This window comes from Aulonocara stuartgranti (assembly GCF_965226115.1).
Source record: "Aulonocara stuartgranti genome assembly, chromosome: 17".
In the NCBI taxonomy this organism is placed as follows: domain Eukaryota; kingdom Metazoa; phylum Chordata; class Actinopteri; order Cichliformes; family Cichlidae; genus Aulonocara; species Aulonocara stuartgranti.
The window spans coordinates 10,637,145-10,658,831 of NC_138953.1; positions in this window are offsets into that span (position 1 = coordinate 10,637,145).

Consider the following 21,687-nt stretch of genomic DNA (forward strand, 5'->3'; position numbering starts at 1 on the left):
AATTATCTACTGGATCTACTTGACATGGACGCTGGTATAGACGTGTTTGGCCAGGACGACGTGGCCGATGTGCAATCGGACGACGAGGACGACGAGGACGACGACGACGAGGAGCTGCACAAACAAGCCTTCAGCGCCTTCATGAGACTGCAGCTGGTCAGGAAGAAACTCTCCTCGCTAAACAATGCAATGGTAGCGATGAAGGATGAGAAAGCTGAATTGTCAGCCATATTCCATTGGGTGGACATTGTCTCGGACGCGTTGAACTCTAAACAGTTGGACAAGAAAACAGTTAAAGAATTACAGGGATCTTTGTACACACCGGTGTGTCAGTCTGGGAAAACTGCAGTGGTGTTGCCGCAGAGCATAACTCGTTTGAAGCTTAAGACCCTCGAGACATCGATATCTACGATGACGGACATTTGCCTGCGAGGCGAAGGCCAGACGTTGTTCAGAGCACTGATGGCTAGTTTAGGACCAACGCGGTGGCTCGAACAAAGCGTCATGTCAACATATAATCCAGATGTGCCTGGCGATGTGACACACGTGGAGAAACTCAAGGCCTTCACCCGCGATCTGGCGCGGGGATCGCAATCGCGAGTCGACTCGCGAGGACTGATTGTGTTTAGATACACCCTGGACAGCCTCATAGATTCTGACACCCCAGACTTGTTCACTCGAAGCATGCTTCACAAACACGTACCGGTGAACAGGAGTGTCGTGGATGTCGGGTTGCGCAAAATACGCACCCAGCGCAGAACTCTACATCTCGCGCGCATGTTAGACAGCGGACGCTGCGACTGTAGCCGCGGGAGTGGCGACAACATGCCGTGCCGAGGACAATGTTACGCGGCGTATGCCTGCTACTACAATCACGCAGAAACGCACCCATTTGTCACAAGCAAAAACGATCACAGCTACTGTTTTGCACACTTGTTCCCACAGTTGGGTAAAGTCGAGCGTATGAGCAAAGAAATGAAACAGGAGTACGGTGACAGGGATCAGTTTGAGCTCATAGCGGATATGGTCTTTACAATCTTGACAAGACGGCACTTTGGCGAACGAGATGCAATATACATGGGTTTACACGAAGTTGTAGATGGGAGTCGAGGCAACGCATCTTTGTCTCTCGGACACCACCTGCCGGACATACATTCACAGCTATGCAGGACAGTCTGCGACGACGGCCAACGGGAGTACGCCAGCGTAAAGGTGTACGACGCGGCAGTGGTTAAACACCTGTTCTGTGACACCTTGGCAATAACTAGACTGTTTCAAGCGTCGACCACCTTTAATTACATCATAACAAACACCGCACCCAGATACACCATCGAACGTATCATGCTGTTGAACATCACCGGTCCCGGGGAAGGTAAAAGTTACGCTAACAACGTGCTGGAGCATCAATTTCGCGCGGTGAGGAATTGCATCGAGAGGCTAACTTCGTTCACGATGCAGGCCTTCAAGTACAAGCAGAAGAGGAACGCTTGTGTGGTGATGATAGACGACGCTCACATAACACACGAGAAAAACACCAAATCGATCGACAGAGAATCAAACGTCATCCCCAACACGTTCAAAAATCTGTTGGACACCAGCACCCTAGAAAGCGACGTCGTGACCAAAGACCCCATGACAGGCAAAATTGCCACGGTGAAGTTCCAAGCTGTTCACAACTGCGGGTTTGTGTGGAACACAAACACCATGGGGTTCATGAGCGACGCCTGGGCGGACAGGTGTCTGATAATGGAATCTGAACATCCTAAAGAGGTCAGTCGCACTCGAAGCACTGTACAAATTAGGGATGTGGTGGAGAAGCGGAAGATGGATCGCATCGCAGCGCTTTGCCTATACAGACAGAATCTAATACAGTCTGCTACGATGATCGCGGACTCCGAGGTCGTGCAATTCGGAGTCCGGTTTGACAGCGCTAGAGACGCGTGCGTCGCCGCGTTTTACGAGACGCACATCGAGTGCGCGGGGATGGTGGGCCGGAGGGTTGCTTTCTGCATAAACCAGCTGGTGTTCGCGGAGGCGATGAAGCTGGCCTGTCATTTTGTGTTTGACATTTGGATCCCTCCCTGGACTCGTATTCCCGATAAGGCCGACTACCCGGATTGCGACTCGTTCACAAGGACGCTGAACGAAAACAGACTGCGAGCGCTGAACAAGCTGTCCTTCGGACAAATATGCTTAGAGACCAACGCCGTGTACAAACTGTGCACGGCGGCCTGTCTGCCGGATATATGTCCTCGCGCCCTCGACTCGCAGGGAAGGTTTGCGTGTAAGGTGTTGGGATACGTTTTAACACAGGTGTACGAACAGAAACTCAAGACGACTATCAAAAACGGCAGCCTGTCTGTTTCGGGGATAGAGGACATGTTTTTCTCGGCGGAGCACAACAAGGACGACAATGGCACTGCGCACGAGATGCTCATGTTGTGTTCGACGTGTAAAGTGCCGGCTAGGTCTGCTGTCGACAGCGAGGTGAAGACGCGTAAATTGTGCACGTACAGATTGTCCCATAGCCAGCTTCCCTCGCACGTGAAGAGAGGTCGGGCGAAGGTGAATAAAAAAGTGAGCACTGTCACGTTGTCCCTTGAAATGCTGTATGACATGTTAGCGACCTACGCCCCCGATTCTCATGCTGGATTCTGGTCTCAAGTCACCTCGGGTATGGTGGAGTCTTACGAGCAGAGCGCCGACGAGGAGGAATGGGAGAATGCTATGGGTCAGTGTTACGAGAACGCGAACGAGCGACCTCCGCAGTGTCCTAGGTTGTCATTCACGCTAGACTTCACAGAGGACCCGCTTCGCTCGCTGGTGTTGGAAGCTACAGCCGGTGTGAAGGCATTGGACGAGCTAACCTTCCACAGATGTGTGCTGGGCGGCGAGACGTTTCAGTGCTCGGCGCCTTTGTATTACGGAGCTGTTTTACTCGAAGTGCTGGGCGAGGAGGCTCCCCATCTGGCTTACAACGAAAGCCACCTCAAAGAAGCCAACGTGGGCCCGCGGCACACGTTCCACGGACCGAGGTTGACGGTGTATTCCGGAGACTACGCGGGTGTACCGGTTAAGAACATGAGTTCGTTTTGCAAAACTAGGACTACGTATCATCAGGATCAAGTGCTTCTGACGAACGATACAGTGGACAGGGACTACCTCTTCGAATTGGAAGAAGATTGGGAGTGGAAGGATGCGTGTGATGTGTTCAATCACGTTTTCAAAGATGACATTTTTACGGTCGACATGTTGAAACGAGATTACGCTGCGACCATGATCACAATGGTCAGCGATTATCGACGCTCGGGGCCTTGTCGTGGGGACCCAGACGACGGTAGAACGGCGCTTGCGTTGCGGAGACACACACCTCTTACACACGGTGGACAGAGAGAGGATTGTAGTGACCCAACGCAATGTTCGCATGCTGCACCACAGGGTAAACGTTCACAAAAAAGAAAACAGACGCCATCGCACCACTCTTCGCAACGGGAGAGATCTCACGGATCGAAACGGGGATCGTCCAAGAAACACAGATCTTGTGATTAGAAGTGTGCACGTACATGTTGTTGTTGTTGTTGTTGTTGTTGTATATACTTTCCATGAAATAAAGTGTCTTGTTGTTGTCGTTGTATATACTTTCCATGAAATAAAGTGTCGCTGCTTCCTTACTATACACATCTAGTTTGTTTCTTTTTAGCTAGTGTGCGGTGCAGGACAAAGAAGAAGGACAGGAATGTGTAGAAGACCAACATACCTCAAAAGCAATTAGATTCAAGACAAAAGTCAGAATAAAGCTTTCGGTGAATTTATTTACACAAATATATACACATTACACCGCTTCCCTGGTAGCTAGAAACTGGTACTTTTGCTCATAGCACGCAGAGTACCGTTGGACCTTCGCTTGACGAATATATACAACACAGGGTTTGACAGGCAATATAAATGACCGACACCCGTGCAAATGTTCAACACTGTAGCTACGTTGCAATGTCTATGTGAACGAAAGTACAGCACACTGACGAGCCACGGTGTCCAACAGCACACGAACGATGCAACAGTGACCATCGGCAATATCTTCGCCCTTCTGTATGTGCGTGTTACGCGCTTGCCCAGCACGGTATTTTGTATGTGATTCTTTACAGTGTGTACAATCATGCTGTTACAGTATATGATAGCAACTGTAGGCAAAAGAAAAGACACGGTCATCCTAAGCCAAAAACTGAGGTCCTTCATTATAGGTGGCATGGCGTTGTAACAAAACATTACGGGAGACGTTGGGGATAACCGAATAGTCTGCCAGTAAAACATATCCACCGTAGCAGATACAGCGGGTATGCATCCGCATATAGCACTCACTAGGCTTCTGCTTCTGCGGGACGCGCTCATTCCTCTATTGTGTACAATCTTCATATATCTGTTGACGTTCACGAAGACCAACAGGCACACCCCGTACTGGAAAAAGAGCTGTGGGCAAAAAAAAAATGAAAACACAGTGAGTGTTACACATGTCCAAGTCACGGTGTCACGTCAAACGTACTGTAGTAGCTACGATGTTAGCACATACCGTGGTCAGGCCTTTAAAGACTTTACACATTGCGTATCCGAATATCCAGCGGCCGTGTAACACACTTTGGGTAAGCCACACAGGCAGAGTGAGCAGAGTGCATATGTCACAGATCCCCAATTGGGTAAAATACACATCGATGTTAGCAGGCCTCTTCCTCCTTCCATTTCTCGAATGAAGTATCAGCAACATGTACGAGTTCGCAAACAAGCCCAGTAACATCACCACCCCATGGATAACAGGCACGTACACGGCACTGCTGTTGTATGCTGCGTTTCGGTCACAGCTATGTGTACGGCTGAGCAGAGGCCTGATTGTCTCATTGTACCGCACGATGGTACGGTGTGAAATGTTAGCAATCGGCTCCATCTTGTCAAACTCAAGCCTACGGTGTAGCTGTATTTGTGCTCATGCGTGAAGTCCACTTAAACTGTGCCTCGGGGTGTCAAGCTCGCCGACCTGGCTACGGCACCGGCCGACCTACGGCACCGGCCGACCTACGGCACCGGCCGACCTACGGCACCGGCCGCAAACCTACAATACAACTGTCCCGTGGTTTATACGACACAACCTGAGAGGCCACACAAACGCTTGCTTTGGGGTGTTTGACATTGCCGGTAAAGGTATCGCTGAAGCTGGCATCCCAGATACAGCCATGTCTTCTGTAGAGATCCACATAATCGCCGGCGTTGTCCGCAGAGGGAGGCCTGATGTGAGACAAGCGCCTCCTGTTAGTTCATACGTGCGACGTTATCGCGTGAGCAAATGGCGTCTGCGTACCCTGGATCGTAGGATCATTGAAACGACTTTAACTCTGATACATGCGGTGATCCCTGCAGATAAATTCGAGCAATACTCGTTGCGACTAAAGGCACGTTTTGAAGGCTGGATAACATCTCACGCCCCGAACGAGCCGATCGCAACGACATCACTTGCAAGCGCCTTCGCCCAGGACGTATCTGACAATAACTGGCCCTATTTTGTCAGCCGTGGAGAACTCTTAAGTGACTCCGCGATTACATTCGGTGCACGTATTGTAAGGTACGAGGAGGCGCATGTACCGTGGTTGTGGGACTCTATGAAAACACAACCTAAGTACACTGACGCCTTGACCGCAGAAGAGATGGCTCGATGCAGGGGAGCTCCCAGCGTGGGTGTGGGCCGAATGCAACCTGTAGTCCGGGAGCCGCATCGATCACCATGGGAGGGCTTCGCCTCGCCGGACCTTGAACATGAACGCCGGTTGACATTTGTTACCCAGGATCCAGGTCGCTTGCAAGCGAACGGGCCTGGTGGTCCGTCGGGTGTAATTGGCGCAGACGCTGGAGAACGCTCGGACTCGGATGCGGCTGCAGGATCTCGCGGGGCTGATCTGCCGGCGTGTTGTTGCTGTTACGAAAGGAAGCCAATGTGCATGTTGAGCTGCGGACACATGTGCTGCTCGGCATGCATCGACCAGGGCGTCAGGGTGACAAAGAAGCGCTCGTGTTTTCTGTGCAAAGCGGAATGGACTTTTTGTCGTGCGGTGGACACGAGCAGTGTCCAGCCGGACATTGTCTGCGTAGAGTGCAATAAGCCTAGGGTGTACATAATGATATGTGGCCATGCAACCTGCGGTTGTTCTACCAGGGTTTGTCCAACGTGTAACACTGGGCCGACAGTAAGAGTTTTCATGTGACTGACCTAACTGTGGTGGATACAAAATAAATACGTTTGGATTTCGCCTGTTGACTGTAGTTGCAAATAAACATTACACACGCTGTCTTGTTTTATCGCATGTTTATTTTGCATCCGTATAACACATTCAATATACATGACAGACATACATCTCGTCAAAGTGAACACATACAGACTGTACAATCACAAACCAACAACCCGCTGGGGTGCACTTAGATTCTTCTGTACATTAACATATACAAATGAGCAGGCAGGTTGTAGTACGATAAGGGTAATACAGGGCACTGTTTCACAACATCGCCGTCAACAAAATACCACTTGGACATCTTTTTCACAAAGGCTGCGTAATGACCGAACTCATAGGGGCCTGTGTGAGTTATCATACCGTACAGTTCGTACTTTGTAGGCTGTGAAGTTGCAGACATCCTGCTACAGTCTAGTTCTTCTGGTACGTCGATCGCACTGGCGTTGACCATAAGCTCTCCGCGTTGCACACACCGCTGCCCTCTGGCAAGGGTGAAACACAGGACCGCAGGTAGCTCTGTGATATCCGTATTGACGTTCAGCTCCGTCTCCTCTTGACAGGTGCCACAGTGGTAGTCGGACACTCTAAAGGACTCAGAGTAGTCGTCCATGTAGTCCTGTAGCTTACTTGGCTCGTTTTCCCCAATATATACAATCACGTTGTTCGCCGCATGGTGCGAGACGCATTCCGCGTTACACGTTGAACACTTTGCCGATTGTCGTTTCCGTATAGTCCACAGGTCAGATGCTTGTTTGCATCGAGGGTCGCCGTCGTCCGCCAGTGCGTTTAGCACGCACTTAAACACCGAATCGGCATCTTGTTGAACCTCGTATGTCATGCCACTGTATCGAATTAGCGCGTCCACAAGTGAATTCGGATCGCACGGCGGCATTCCCGGAGTGTTACGGTCCATGTCCCGTAAGACACTCGTCAGTTCGCTCGTCACGGTGCTGTAGCTGGCTCTATCGCAGTCGGCGTCGTCGACATCATCAACAACAACAACATCATCATCGTCGTCATCAGATCTGGTCAGCGTGATCCTAAAGTCATCTGTGACATACAGACACTGCAATACACTGTTTACGGCGCAGTGAGACCCAATGTTGATCAGCCCTCTCATGTTGTTTATCCTGCGTGCTGCGCGCGGCAGACAATGCTCAATAGTCCGTCGTGCAGTAAAGTGGCACACCCCTAAACAGTTCGTCCAATGTCTTGATTGCTCCTTTGGTAGTCTCCTTTGCATCAATATGCACTAGTAGTATAATTATCTTGAAGTGATACGAGCTGAAGTTTGACAGGGGAGTCAACGTGACATGTTTTGTGATTTTCATAACGGGAGCCCAATCCAATAGCGCTGCCCTGTCGTGAGTGTACAGGCATAGTAGATCGAGGGACTCAAACATATCTCGCCTCAGCTCGTCCAAGCTTGGCACTCCTGAAAGTGCACTAGGTCTTAGTGTGATCTTAGTAAGACCCTGAGTGCAGTCCAGAGTGGTAACTGCGAGCGCGTTATCCCATAGCGCCTTAGCCTTTACTCTCAAGACAATGTTTCGCACAAGGTCTTTGACGAGTCCGCTGTGGTGAAGTGTCGCATCAGCCGCGCCGGGGGCCGAGTCCGGGCGGCACGCGGTCTTAGAAAACCTCGTGAACGGAAGACGGGTCGGGTTTCCGCACACCAGAACCTTAGCTGTACATTTATTCAAGTTGGCCTCGCCGACCCTCGAGCCTACCCAATTTGGTACGTCGGACAAATATTCTCTGAACGTAAAGTGCGTGTGCGCTAGCGATGACACAACGGGCTGAACTCTTGTGATAGCGCTGGCAACATTCCGCTGGCTCAACTCTGTGACCAAACGCTCTATGTCTTGGCTATTTGAAAAAGAAGACTGACATTTCTCTAGAAATGGCACAGCGGGAGATCCCGGCTCGTGCTTACTAAGTAGTTCCAAACACACAGATGTAATTCTCGGGCTGTGGGCACCTAGCAACTGTTGATGGTCCGGCTGGGGAAAGTGAGCGCTCAGATAACCCACTATGTCGATCATCACAGCCCCTCGGCCGAGTAGTAGGTGCTCGGTTGCCATGTTCGTAGGTAGCACGTTGTTCTCGGCGGCAGCTTTCAATGTCAAGAGAACTTGCATCAAGCACGGATAAAAGGATTCTCCCTGTTGCAACACCCAGTTGATCATCTTGGTGGATCTAAAGAACTGACCGTATTGAAACACGTATAGCCCATGAGCCTTAGCTTGCTTGTACACAGATTCCCTAGGTCCGGCAAACAATGAGGGATGTTCTTTTGTCAGCCGACATGCTCTTTCCACGACGTCGCGTTGGAAACACGCAACGTCGTCCTCCGTGGGGTTCGTGACAATGACCATGGTGACGTCGGACTCGCCTTTGGTCTGCTTAGTACGAACAAGGCATTTGACGCGACTGGGTTGACTGAGAGACGGCCTAGTCGACTGACGGTTTCCCGCAGCGGCTACATTGTACGCAGCTGGCACCTGTGGGACCGAGGGTGCCCGGGTAAGCGCGTCCTCCGCGGCAACGACACCCGTAGGCGCTCGCCCCCCCGTTTTATCGCTCGGCTGTTGGCCGCTAAGGGCAGCGTCCGCCGTGACATTGTGAAAGCCGGGCACCGCACCCGGCTGCGCAGCGGCCTGTGTTCGTTTTGCACACGGACGAAACGCCCCTACGCGGTCGGCATCTGCAGCACAGAGCGTCCCCAGAGTACTTTCCAGCGATTCGCCAGCTCTACGCTTTTCGGAGCATGCCTTTCTGACGCAATCGGACAGCGCTGTTTCTTTTTCTCTATACCACGGACTGGGTTGTAAATCCGGCGATAAGCGTATCAAGTCTATGCCGTAGTACCTTTTGCTCGTGTGTGTATACACCCCAAGCTTCTTTTCTTGCACTAGTATGCGGAACTGGTCGGGGACACAGTCGTTTGCTACGATGGCATCCGTCGCTCTGTACTGGCCGACCTGCATATTACTGGGGATTACGTGAACCGGCGAGGTGGCGTGTGATACGTCATCGTTCAAATACGTGTAACGGTTCAATTTCAACAACTCGCCGGGCGTGCTACGTTCTTGGGGAAACAAGGTGATGCAAAGCACGCCCATGTTAACGAAAGCTTTGTCTCGAATATTGCGGCCCATTTCACCCAGCGTACGCCCAATGGTTGCGGTGGTGGGCCTAGAGTGTCCGTACTTGCCGTACAGCGTCGCGCCGTCGTACGCTTTCATGTAGTTGCTTTGAAATGCAGTCGTGGGGTCTGAAGGCGTGTACACGCCGACGAGTTTAGAGAGGCTATCCCCGTAGGTCTTCTTACAGAATTCGGACGGCGTCTGAGCACGCCTGTATTCTATCAACGGGGATCCCGTGTACAGTTCCCACATGACACAATACCAGCTGAACACATCGCTGGCCGTGGTGGAATTTAGGCACCAAAGCACTTCGGGGGCCGTGTGCACTCGATTGCCCCGTTGCTGGTCTGGAGTCGAGTAGTTGCAGGCTGTGCCGAAGTCGCTGATCTTAAACGACAGCTCCACCGGTTTTCTATTGGGTTGATGGCACACGAGGATATTTCTGTACGTCAGGTCTCGGTGTTGAACATGTCTCGCGTGTAGGTACTCCAGTCCTCTCAATGTATCCAATTCCACAATGGGTATCAGCGCCAGGTGCACGGCGCTGTCGGTGGAGGTGCTCGATTCGGGCCTCTGCAGGTTGTTCATCCTGGCCATGAATTCCTGTAAGGAGAATAGGGCTCTCTCCATCACGATCACGGCCCTGCCGCCTAACGGATACTGCGGTATGTCGCACCAATATCCTCCAAAGGTACGTAGTATGTTTGGGTGCTTCATCGAAACGCCTATGGCGATTTCTTCCACTTGAGTGGCGATGTGCGCGTATCGGTAAAACTGATCCTCTATAAACGGCAGGCTCCAGTCTGCCATTTCTGGGAACATGTTAACTTTTGCAACTTGCACGTTGGAGGTTTCCACGATGATGCCGAACCCGCCTCGGCCCAACAGCATACTGGGATCTTGCATTGACTGCTGAATGTCAATGGAACACTGCAGGTTACTGGGTAGTCCGCTGTACACGGACCAAGGGTTTACCGTAGTAGCTTCACAGTCAGCAACGTCGACGTACTCTCTATGGAAACTGTCTAGCGAGCTGGAGCGCTTTCTTTCTTTCGCGGGTGAACTGTAGCTTTGTGGTCGATGCACGTGGAGTATCGGGTGATCGCCCTGGATCCTCGGATGTATCTGTTGGTATGGTTGCGCGGTGAACGTGGGTAGGAACGAAGTGCGTCTGGTGTTTGTTTTGATCAGCCGGTTTGTATTGTCCAGTAGGTCGCTGACATTCTTAGAGTACGGGGCCGTAATCTTAGGGTTAGTCATGAGAAACACCACCACAGAGTTGTACTTACTGGATATCGCATTTATTATGTACACCAGGAGGTATTTTGTTTGCTTGCTGATTTTAACCTCTTCCTGTACGGCTATCTCCTGTATGGCTAACAGCTGCACATCGCTCCGATCTTCCTCTCGTATATATCTTTCCAGTTCGGCCACCGTGTCGCAACTGGGACCTGGCACGAATCCGCTTCGGCCGGTCTCCGAGACGACAGACAGTATCCCTTGTAGATCATTATAACGAAACGTCCTCACGTGAAACGGACTGTATTTTTCGACCAGATCCAAAAGCAAGTCGCAGTATCGTTTGCCCCTGCCGGAGCGCGCAGGGGCGGCCATTGGCAGAGCTGCGGGTCGGACGTTGAAATACAGCGAATTCAGATTAATCTTCCGTCCTTTCTCTCTCTCGACAGGTAAATAAATATGAACTCTCGCAGAGAGATCACGTTTTCGGGTACAGCGACAGCCAACCTGTTTGAGTGTTTGGTGATGAGCGGCTCGCCTGCCACGGGCTACCTGCACGCCGCCTCGTTCAGGGATGTGAGGACACTTCAGATGGGCCTACAGCTTCTAAGGGACATGTGGACAAAGGTAGATGGGTTGTACGTCCCGAAATCCGACTTAGAATCCCTGCATGCGATGGAATATAAGAGCGCTGGATCCCACCCTCCGGATATCCCTCAGTGTATTGCAGTAGACGCGAGGAAACTGGCTAGATATTACATATATCTCCTTTTCCGTTACTGTGTCAGCGCAGCGGAGCACGGTTCGGCTGGCAGAGTTCACAAAGAGCACACGCTGCATCTTACGGACATCCCAACGTCTTGGATGCAATCTGTGACATCCACGAATTTCCCCTCCGCTCCTCCGATGATGATCGCACACCAGAGCGTTCCCGGCGTGCGCCAGCAGCAACAGCCTCAACCTAGTGGAATGACACAGGTGAATAGTACCCATCAACACGAACAGAGGTATACCGCTACACATGCTCAGGAACACTTGACGCTCCGTGATATTACACCGCAACAACATCATCGACACCAGCAACTCTATAACCCCGGCGACGTCCCACTTCGGCATACTCTAGCACACGAACAAACAGCAGCCGAACGTAACAGACAACTCACCTCGACGCACAAGGTCAACCCTGAGATCCCACCAAAGAAGCCCTGTGCTATTGTTGGGAAACGACCCCACGTGCAGCGTCGCTCCGGAGGAGCTTATCGGTCCGCCGCGGAGAGCGATGACGATTAGAGCTCTCTCTACCTCACGCACACACACGCACACACACACACACAGAGAACAGTATAAATACAAACACACACACACACACACACACACACATATATACAGAAGCAGCTCTAATGTCAAACAACTATGGCTTTGCAAGGAAATAAGGTCGAGGTTGGTCGTTTCAGTGAAGGAATGTATGTCAAGTCTGAGCACCACGTACACGAAAGCCTGGCCAGAACATGTGGTGTGTGCATGGACGTCATACTTACCAAACAGAATCCCTCGGAGCGCGTCTTTGCCATCTTACCAAACTGCCAACATTGCTTCTGCCTGCACTGTATACGAACCTGGAGAAGAAAGACAGATGTTGTGTCATACAACGCGGCGAAGGGATGCCCTGAATGTCGGACTGTGTCCTTTTACTTCATACCGTCTAAATGCTGGGTGACAGATCAGGACGAAAAGAACGAGATCATCAGCCTCTACAAGACGAGTATTCTGTCCAAAATAACATGCAAATATTTTCTCAAAGGCAACTGTGTGTTTGGGCCGGACTGTTTCTACAAGCACAGTGCAGGATCGCCCAACAACAGACCACTGTTTTACTAGCGGATCGACACAGCCAGCGCAGAGAAGTGACTGTAGACAGTGTTACACGGCCTGCAAGGGACTGCAAGCGTCCTATTTGGAGATGCTGTGATTCATAATAATACTACTGTGCTTGTCTCTGGGTCGTGCGTTGAGGCTGCGTTTGGTATCTCGATGCCTCCCATTTGTACCTGCTGCATGTATCTACGCGTCTCTGTTTAACAGTCACTATTTTTGATGGTATTGCTGAATAAAATATATAAAATCTTTTCTTTGTGTATGTGTGAATCATTTGACCCAATGTTTACTCGAACACTAACAAACAGAATCGCACTGCTGTTTAAATGTTGACAATAAAAAATTTTTATTACGTGCCGCAGTTGGTACAATATCGTCGTACATTTGTTGTCAGTCAAATAACTGTCATATGCACTTGTTACAATATCTTCATACATTAGTTGTCTTGCATTGTACAAGTAAAGTCCAGTCTTCTTCTCAACTCAAGTCTTCGTCTCACACATCGGTGAGACATACTTGGTTCACGAAGTTTCACTGGGGCTCCCAGTCTGGCTTTGACAGGAACCCGAGTCCCCTTCGAGGTGTACTGCTTATTCCTGCGTGGCGTATAGTACATATTCACAGCTTCAAACTCGTACGACAGGTTTCTGCGAATACGGTCCTTGCCGCCCGCACGCTTCAAATCGGACCGGTCTCGACGTCTCAGCCCGAGACGACTTTTAACCGGAGCTCTGGGTGGCACTGGCGACACGGCAAGCTGCGCCATGGGTGAAACGACCCCTTCTGTGGGATAGCCCCCTGTCTCTTGAGCCAGTGCAGACGTAGTCTCAATGCAGGTAGCCTCAGTCGTCCGGCCCTGGACTTTGTTCCACGCTTGCAAAGAGTTCTCGTGCGTTGTATCCATAAGTCGTTTTGAATACAACACGCTTCTAAGTTGGTTACACAATCTTTGATGGCGATCGGCAAATTCTTCACCGTATTGATGCAGAGCGTGGTGACGCGTCATGCCCAAGAAGGTCGCGAAAGACGTGTTTTTAAACCGATCGCACAAATGTCCAAGGTTCCAGATGGTCAGGTAATGGTGCACAGCCATAGCTTGTGTACGAGGTGTAACTCGAGAAGCTGTGTTGGATGAGACTTTGTTTCTTGGGTGGATTGTCTTATACTCCGGGTCGGCCGGGTAATGTAGCCAGGTCGGCCGAGTAATGTAGCCAGGTCGGCCGGGTAATGTAGCTATGGACCCCCCCCCTCCCCCCAGTGTGTTTGTGAGAATAAGGGGGTACGTCGACCGACTGACACAGAACACAGTGATCGTGGGAGCACAAAAAACACATAATACTGTTTATTTCCAAATAGTATGCGTTAAACACATGATACAGAATGAATGGTGATAACACAATTGTCATACTTTCAAGCAAGCTGCTCCTGTAGCAAGCCTATATTATGTTACATTTGCAAAAAACATTAGACCGCCAGGATGAACGCCAACATGCTCAGGGAGGCTATCACAACGGAGCCTCGTGTGGATAGCGTAGAACGCGAATATGCACCATCTCCGTGCATTGTGGTCTCGCCGTGTGCTGCGGTCGTGGTGTCGAAATACCGCGGGGTCTCTGTTGAGATCGTGAGCTCTTCGTCCATTGTGGACTCACCGTGTTCTGTGACTGTGAGGACGATAAGGCATTCAAGCTCTGTGGGGTCTCTGGATTCACCTGTCCGAACCGTACACGAGTACAACCCTGTGTCAGCCACACTGACGTTCCTTACAATCACAGAAACGTTTCCGTTGTTCATGGATGGGTCCATCAGCCGCACTCTGCCGTGGAAGTCTGCGTGTTGCTTGGTCTCCTTTGCGTGTTGCTTGGTCTCATTTAAACGCTTATTCCAAACGTGAAACACGTATCTGTCATCGGTGTATCCTTCCTTCGTCCACAATGCGATCAGGTTGTCGTTGGTACGCCTCAGACCCTCACAGTGAAGAGCGACATCTTGTCCGCTCGTCGCGCTTACGTTTTTGGGATCTGATGGCAAGAAAAAAAAAACATTCGAGTAGTCACACAGCGGGGTACGATCGAAAGGTGACAACCTTACTTTGGGCGTGCAATGGACAGTGTTCACGTAAAGCAAAGGCAAGAGTGTGCAATGCAGGCCATTAAACGTTGCAAGTGACTACATACCTGTTGTGTTGAGAGCCGTAGCTAGGGACAAGGCGCACAGCAACATCCAAAAGCACGAAAGGCGTAACGTTGCCATATCGTTCGCTGTCGATTCACCGAGGTTATTGTTAACGTGTGATACTTGTGGCTCCTATTACTGTCTGTGCCGTTCGGACTATATGAGTCTTAATAAAATACTCCCCCTCCCCTCCCCAACCCCGACCTAGGTAGTTCGGGGTTGGGGTAGTTCGGATCCCCGACCTACAGTCAGACACACAAGCAAAAAAAAAACAAACAAAAAAAAACAAACCACACAACAAGACCGACCGATGTGCTCAACGAGCGTTTTATTTCGATGTGACATATGAATTAGGCAGTGTGGTTCCTATACTCTACAACAACAAAAGGTTCACACAGTCTATCGTTCACCTGTAATACACTTCGCCCTGCACACGGACCATTTCGCCCCCTTGTTGTAACTCTTCTCTGGTGTGACACAACAAAAGGAAAGCATTGCGGACTCGCTGTGTCCTGCGGTTGGTGATAACACAATTGCCATACTTTCAAGCAAGCTGCTCCTGTAGCAAGCCTATATTATGTTACATTTGCAAAAACATTAGACCGCCAGGATGAACGCCAACATGCTCAGGGAGGCTATCACAACGGAGCCTCGTGTGGATAGCGTAGAACACGAATATGCACCATCTCCGTGCATTGCGGACTCGCTGTGTCCTGCGGTTGTGGGAATGACATGACGCGGGATCTCTGTGCGTTCTCCGTGCATTGTGGACTCGCCGTGTCCTTCGGTCGTGGGGTCGAAATGACGCGGGATCTCTGTTGAGACCGTGAGCTCTCCGTGCATTGCGGACACGCCGTGTGCTGCTGTTGTGGGCATGACATGACGCGGGATCTCTGTTGAGACCGTGAGCTCTCCGTGCATTGTGGTCTCGCCGTGTGCTGCGGTTGTGGGGATGACATGACACAGGATCTCTGTGCGTTCTCCGTGCATTGCGGACTCGCCGTGTGCTGCTGTTGTGGGCATGACATGACGCGGGATCTCTGTTGAGACCGTAAGCTCTCCGTGCATTGTGGACTCGTCGTGTCCTTCGGTCGTGGGGTCATGGCGCGGGATCTCTGTTGAGACCGTGAGCTCTCCGTGCATTGAGGACACGCCGTGTGCTGCTGTTGTGGGCATGACATGACGCGGGATCTCTGTGCGTTCTCCGTGCATTGTGGACTCGCCGTGTCCTTCGGTCGTGGGGTCGAAATGGAGCGGGATCTCTGTTGAGATCGTGAGCTCTTCGTCCATTGTGGACTCGCCGTGTTCTGTGACTGTGAGGACGATAAGGCATTCAAGCTTTGTGGGGTCTCTGAGTTCACCTGTCAGAACCATACACGAGTACAACCCTGTGTCAGCCACACTGACGTTCCTTACAATCACAGAAACGTTTCCGTTGTTCATGGATGGGTCCATCAGCCGCACTCTGCCGTGGAAGTCTGCGTGTTGATTGGTCTCCCTTAAACGCTTATTCCAAACGTGAAACACGTAACTGTCATCGGCGTGTCCTTCCTTTGTCCACAATGCGATCAGGTTGCCGTTGGTACGCCTCAGACCCTCACAGTGAAGAGCGACATCTTGTCCGCTCGTCGCGCTTACGTGTTTGGGATCTGATGGCAAGAAAAAACATTTGAGTAGTCACACAGCGGGGTACGATCGAAAGGTGACAACCTTACTTTTGGCGTGCAATGGACAGCGTTCAAGCAAAGCAAAGGCAAGAGTGTGCAATACAGGCCATTGCACTTAAACATTGCAAGTGACTACATACCTCTTGTAATGAGAGCCGTAGCTAGGGACAAGGCGCACAGTAACATCGCAACACGGCAAAAACACGAAAGGCGTAACGTTGTCATATCGTTCGCTGTCGATTCACCGAGGTTATTGTTAACGTGTGATACTTGTGGCTCCTATTACTGTCTTTGCCGCTCGGAATATATGAGTCTTAATAAAATACCCCCCCTCCCCCTCCCCCAACCCCGACCTAGGTAGTTCGGGGTTGGGGTAGTTCGGATCCCCGACCTACAGTCAGACACACAAGCAAAAAAAAAACAAACAAAAAACAAACAAACCACACAACAAGACCGACCGATGTGCTCAACGAGCGTTTTATTTCGATGTGACATATGAATTAGGCAGTGTGATTCCTATACTCTACAACAACAAAAGGTTCACACAGTCTATCGTTCACCTGTAATACACTTCGCCCTGCACACGGACCATTTCGCCCCCTTGTTGTAACTCTTCTCTGGTGTGACACAACAAAAGGAAAGCTGAAATCATGTCGTCTCTGGTGTACTGACCGTCCACGGACCTTTTTCCGCCCGTGCTCACGACATCCAAGCCCTTCTGTGATTTTGTTATGGTGACCATGGACATTTCCTCTCTCAGTTTACCCAGTAGCAACTTGCCCTGCTCCGCGTGCATTTTGTCCGTCAACCTGTGATCCGGTAACGATATCACATCGTGCGACTCCAGCACGCTCGAGGTGATAGCTGTGGGGAGATTGCCACCCCTGCGAGATCGCTTGTACATGCCCACGTTCATAGTCGAACCCATTCGGTTGCTGGAACCGGCACCCTTGGTGTAGCCCATAGTCATTTCTACAGCGTTGGTCTTCTTCGTGGCCTCGGAAAGCACGGCCCAGCCTAGAGACATCACGGTGTCGCAGTAACAAAGCGCACCCTTGCATATGCCGGAGACCGCGCTGAGCACCATGTCGAGTTTGGTCTTGGCGCTGACGTGTTTCCCGAGCATGTATTTGTTGTTGACGTGAGACCATTTGCTGTAGAATTTGATCAAAGACCCCGAACCCAACAGCGATTGTTCCATCAGGTTCTTCACGTCCACGAGTGCGTTGACGTACGTGTTTTGTTCGAATACTATAACCACAGGAACTTCCTTCCACATGACTCTGGGCATGAGCACCTTCAATAGCCTGACGTGAGCGCACAGCAGAGCCGAGTACACGCGAGTCACTTGATCCAGGTCCGCTATTTCCAACTCCTCTAAGCCCACCACCTGTAAGGGCAAAGAAAAAAAAAAGAAAAGGACATCGACACACACACATCATTGTCGGTCTGAGTAGATTGCGGACACACAATGTTTTGCGATACGTGTGAGATGTGCAGAAGAGACATCCGCCAGTTGCTCGCTGCTCCGTGGGACTATGTGATATCGCACTACGAATTCATGATCGTGTTCACCGCCTACCGCCGCAACATGACGTTCTACTCTAACATGGACTTGGGACAACTTAAGACCATGTATGCTCAACTGGTCTCGTACTCCCCTGCCAGGATCCTAGTGATCGACAAATTGGCGTCTACGTACAAGGCGCAGCACCGTCACGCCGCGGAGCTCGTCAGGCCCACCGTGCCTTGTACGCTGTCGGACGTTATAACCCTGGCGTTGGGCAACAGAGTGCCTAAGCGGTTCGTGCACGTTTGCATAGCCCAATGTAATTTTCTCAGTTACGACAATATGACATTGGCGTCTTTCGCGTCCGTAGAAGGCATCCGCGGCGGTGCTCTGAGATACATGGCTGTGTTACAAAGTCAGGGAGAGCGGGGGCGACGCGATCTGCACGTAATCATTTCCACCGCCATCACGGGGTGGATGATGAGATTGGCAGGTTTAGAGTGTACGTGCGGAACGTGGGCTCAGGTGATGGACATGGTGTCGTGCTCTACTGCGGATACCGAAACCTCGCTGACGTTACAATCGGAGGCCAGGGTGACCGCTTACATTTGTACACTGCTAGACCTCCACGCGGACGACTTGCCTCAGGGCGACACACAGGGAGACTCGCGACGACGACAACAACAACGGGCTAAGGTGGATTACGACTACGTGTTCGACGAACTGCTCGTGTCGGGCTTGTCAGCAGACGACCGCACTCACCGCCAATTGTCCGCCGCTTAGCTCCACGGCACAGCACACTCCGGCGCAGGACTTGGAGCCTCCGCCGAACGTGGGGTCCATGCATATGTAGGCCCTGGCCACGCTACTCTGGACCATGCGTTCCAACTCCACGCAGTTGCTGGATAGGAACTTGTTTATGATACAAGCCTCGAATGGAGTAGTCGTGTCGCTCTTGGTGTCCGAAGAGGACGTGCTGCTGCTACCCGTCACCTCGCTCTCGAAGCCCCTAGGCACAATTATGTTCATCAGTTGCTTCAGATGGCTGTCTACGGAAATGTGCTGTGGACAGTAGATTCCCATGCAAACGCAGGTGGAGTCCGGGTCCCTGGCGTGGTGTTTACATTTGAAGCTCTGCGATACAACGTGATAGGCGGGTTCCCCGTCGTCCCCTCGGATGTCTGCTACTTTATTCAACCAAGGGGTGTTGTTGACGTGACTGGTGATGTGCACTTGTTTACGTCCCCTGAACGCTATATTGGGGAGAACGGCTAGTAGCACTTTGGAGCTGACGAATCCCACCTCGTCTACCAAGATCAGATCGGCGCTCTGGCCCCTACTCGCCTGTAACGAAAGCACAAAAACACACGGACAAAGTGCGATCAGAACCAACTGCGCGTCATCGCAATCGCGGCGAACGTGCATGCAACGGTCACAGAGGAATCGTGACACACAAGACAGGAGGAAAAAAGGACAGGAAAAGAAGGGCAGACACACAGAAGACGGCGATGGGATCGAGGGATCCGGGTGCGAATCTCCTACCTATGGGGTTAATAGACGATCCCCAGTGGGTGAGCTATTGCGTCGAAAACGCATGCACGTTCAGCAGCAGCGAGGCCCTAGGACACGTGTGTCACGATCACTGTAGTAGACACGTGTGCTCCGGCCCGGGGTGTACCTTGGTGCGCGACATGGTGGACTGGACGAAACGTAAGAGGTTGCCTCCGCCAGAGTGCCCCGTCGAACAACTGCTGGTGTTCCGCAAACCGCAAGTGGAATTCAGAGCCTCGTACCACATGCCGTCCAGGGACCTCAGCCTGGAATTGGGATACGGAGGCCTGGAGTACACGTCCGGACAGAACACAGCGCCGCCTCGTAACACGGACCTGAACCAGATGATTTTGACGGCTTCGTTGCCGGTGACGGTGGCGCTTTTCGCCACGCTATTGACCCGGGAGTTTTCCGACGAGTACCGCCATGTACATTACGATAGAGGGTCAACCAGCACCTCTATCGGAGTGTTGTGCTCGCCCTGGATGGCCATTACCCTGTCCCTTGCCAAAGAGGTAGCATTTAGGTCTGCCTTTCCGCTGAGGTGCTCGAGGGAACATCTGAGCGTAATTCGCGACGCGGCGTTCGGCAACGCCGTGGCCGTGTCGACTCTCTTCGATTGCAAAGAGGGTAAAATCAACCGGTTCATGAGAAAACTGGCCGGCAAATACAATGACAAGCACGCAAGTCGCACCGGGTTCTACACGATGGTGGCCATGGTCTCCCTCTGCCTTTTCCCGTATTTAAAGCATCGTGTATTGGGTACTATGTTCGACAACAGAAATCTGGTGATCATGTTCTTTGACAAAACTACAACTAAGCACAATCAGTGGTCCACTTTATCCACGCACGTGCATCGTCACGCCAACGACGCGGCGTTCGCCAAGAGAGTGCATCTGACGAACCCGGACAAGCGAAAGAGGCTACCTACCGCGGTCAGCGCGATCTTGGATACGTACATTTCAAACGCAGTATTACAGCAAGAGATGGACGACAGAGACCTCGCAGATGGCGGACAATGCAACGACCCACGCTCACAGCACACGGAGGAGACCGCGGAGAAAGGATCCGTCTCCGACCGTGCTACCGAGCGGCAAACCAAAAGGCTCTCGTCGAGAAAACGAAAAGGCCCGTGTTACGGAGGATACTACGAGGACGAGGGCGAGCGAGTTGGACAGAAAGTGACAGTTACGCGTCGGATGCTCGACCTACACACGCCGTGTTAGAGTTCACGCCGTATGTTATGTAATGTCATGTTACGTTATGATGTTTACCCGATGTGTGAGCGAGTGAGCAAAAAAAAACCAAACAAAAATAAAGCATCGTGTCATGAACACAGACTGGTGTCTTTTACTTTCTTTGTTGTCTTTATTGTCATCACCATTAGATTCATATACATGTTCATATACATGTTATACAGTACAACAAACAACAATTCCACCCTTAGACATGCACACAGTATGTATACATATTGGGGTGGTATGCACAACGGCAAAATCCGTGGGGCTCACGGGCCGCATCGGCCCGTCCTCTTCTTTGGCCGTCTTCTAGGCGTTTTGGCAGCCGACACCGGCCTTTTCCACTTCACGGTGTTTTTCATTCGCTCGGTCGAAGGTTTGCGCCTCCGTCTCGACTGTCTCGATTCTTCGTACTCGCGCCTAAGGTCTTCGATGTGAACGGCGTGGTCTTCCGCCAGCGCCGCGTTGTGTTTCTCCAACACGTCTTGTTTCCATCTCATGTTCACCAAAACGGTCAGAGGCATGTAGCCGCATTGAACGAGTGTATCGTAACAATGTTCGGGTTCTGACATCGATATCTTGTCAACAAAGTCTTTCTTTAGCGCAATCCCGCAACGCAAGCAGTTCCAGAATGCGTGAGAAGGGCATGTAGGCCGAGGCCCAGGGCACTGAGCGTCGATCGCCTGCTGCTGCGGCCGGCGTTCCGCCGGACACTCTAATCCCGACGTGGTCTTGGTCGAACACGTAGATTCCGTCGGCGTCCATCTCGTCGGGCGAGTCCCCCATGCGCACGTGTCCATGGTCCAGCTGACGAAGCGTGCAATACGCCGCGATGTGCGAGAATAACCAGATCAGAGCCGACACCTTTCTGTTATAGTTTGTAGGATTTAGCGTTTTCCGCAATTGCAACTCCAGGGCCGCGTCCAGGGTCGACTCGACCATGAGCGAGCGCTTCACCGATAGCACGTTCTTCACCAGCATCGAGGCGCTTTCCACGGGAAAGCCGGACGCCGT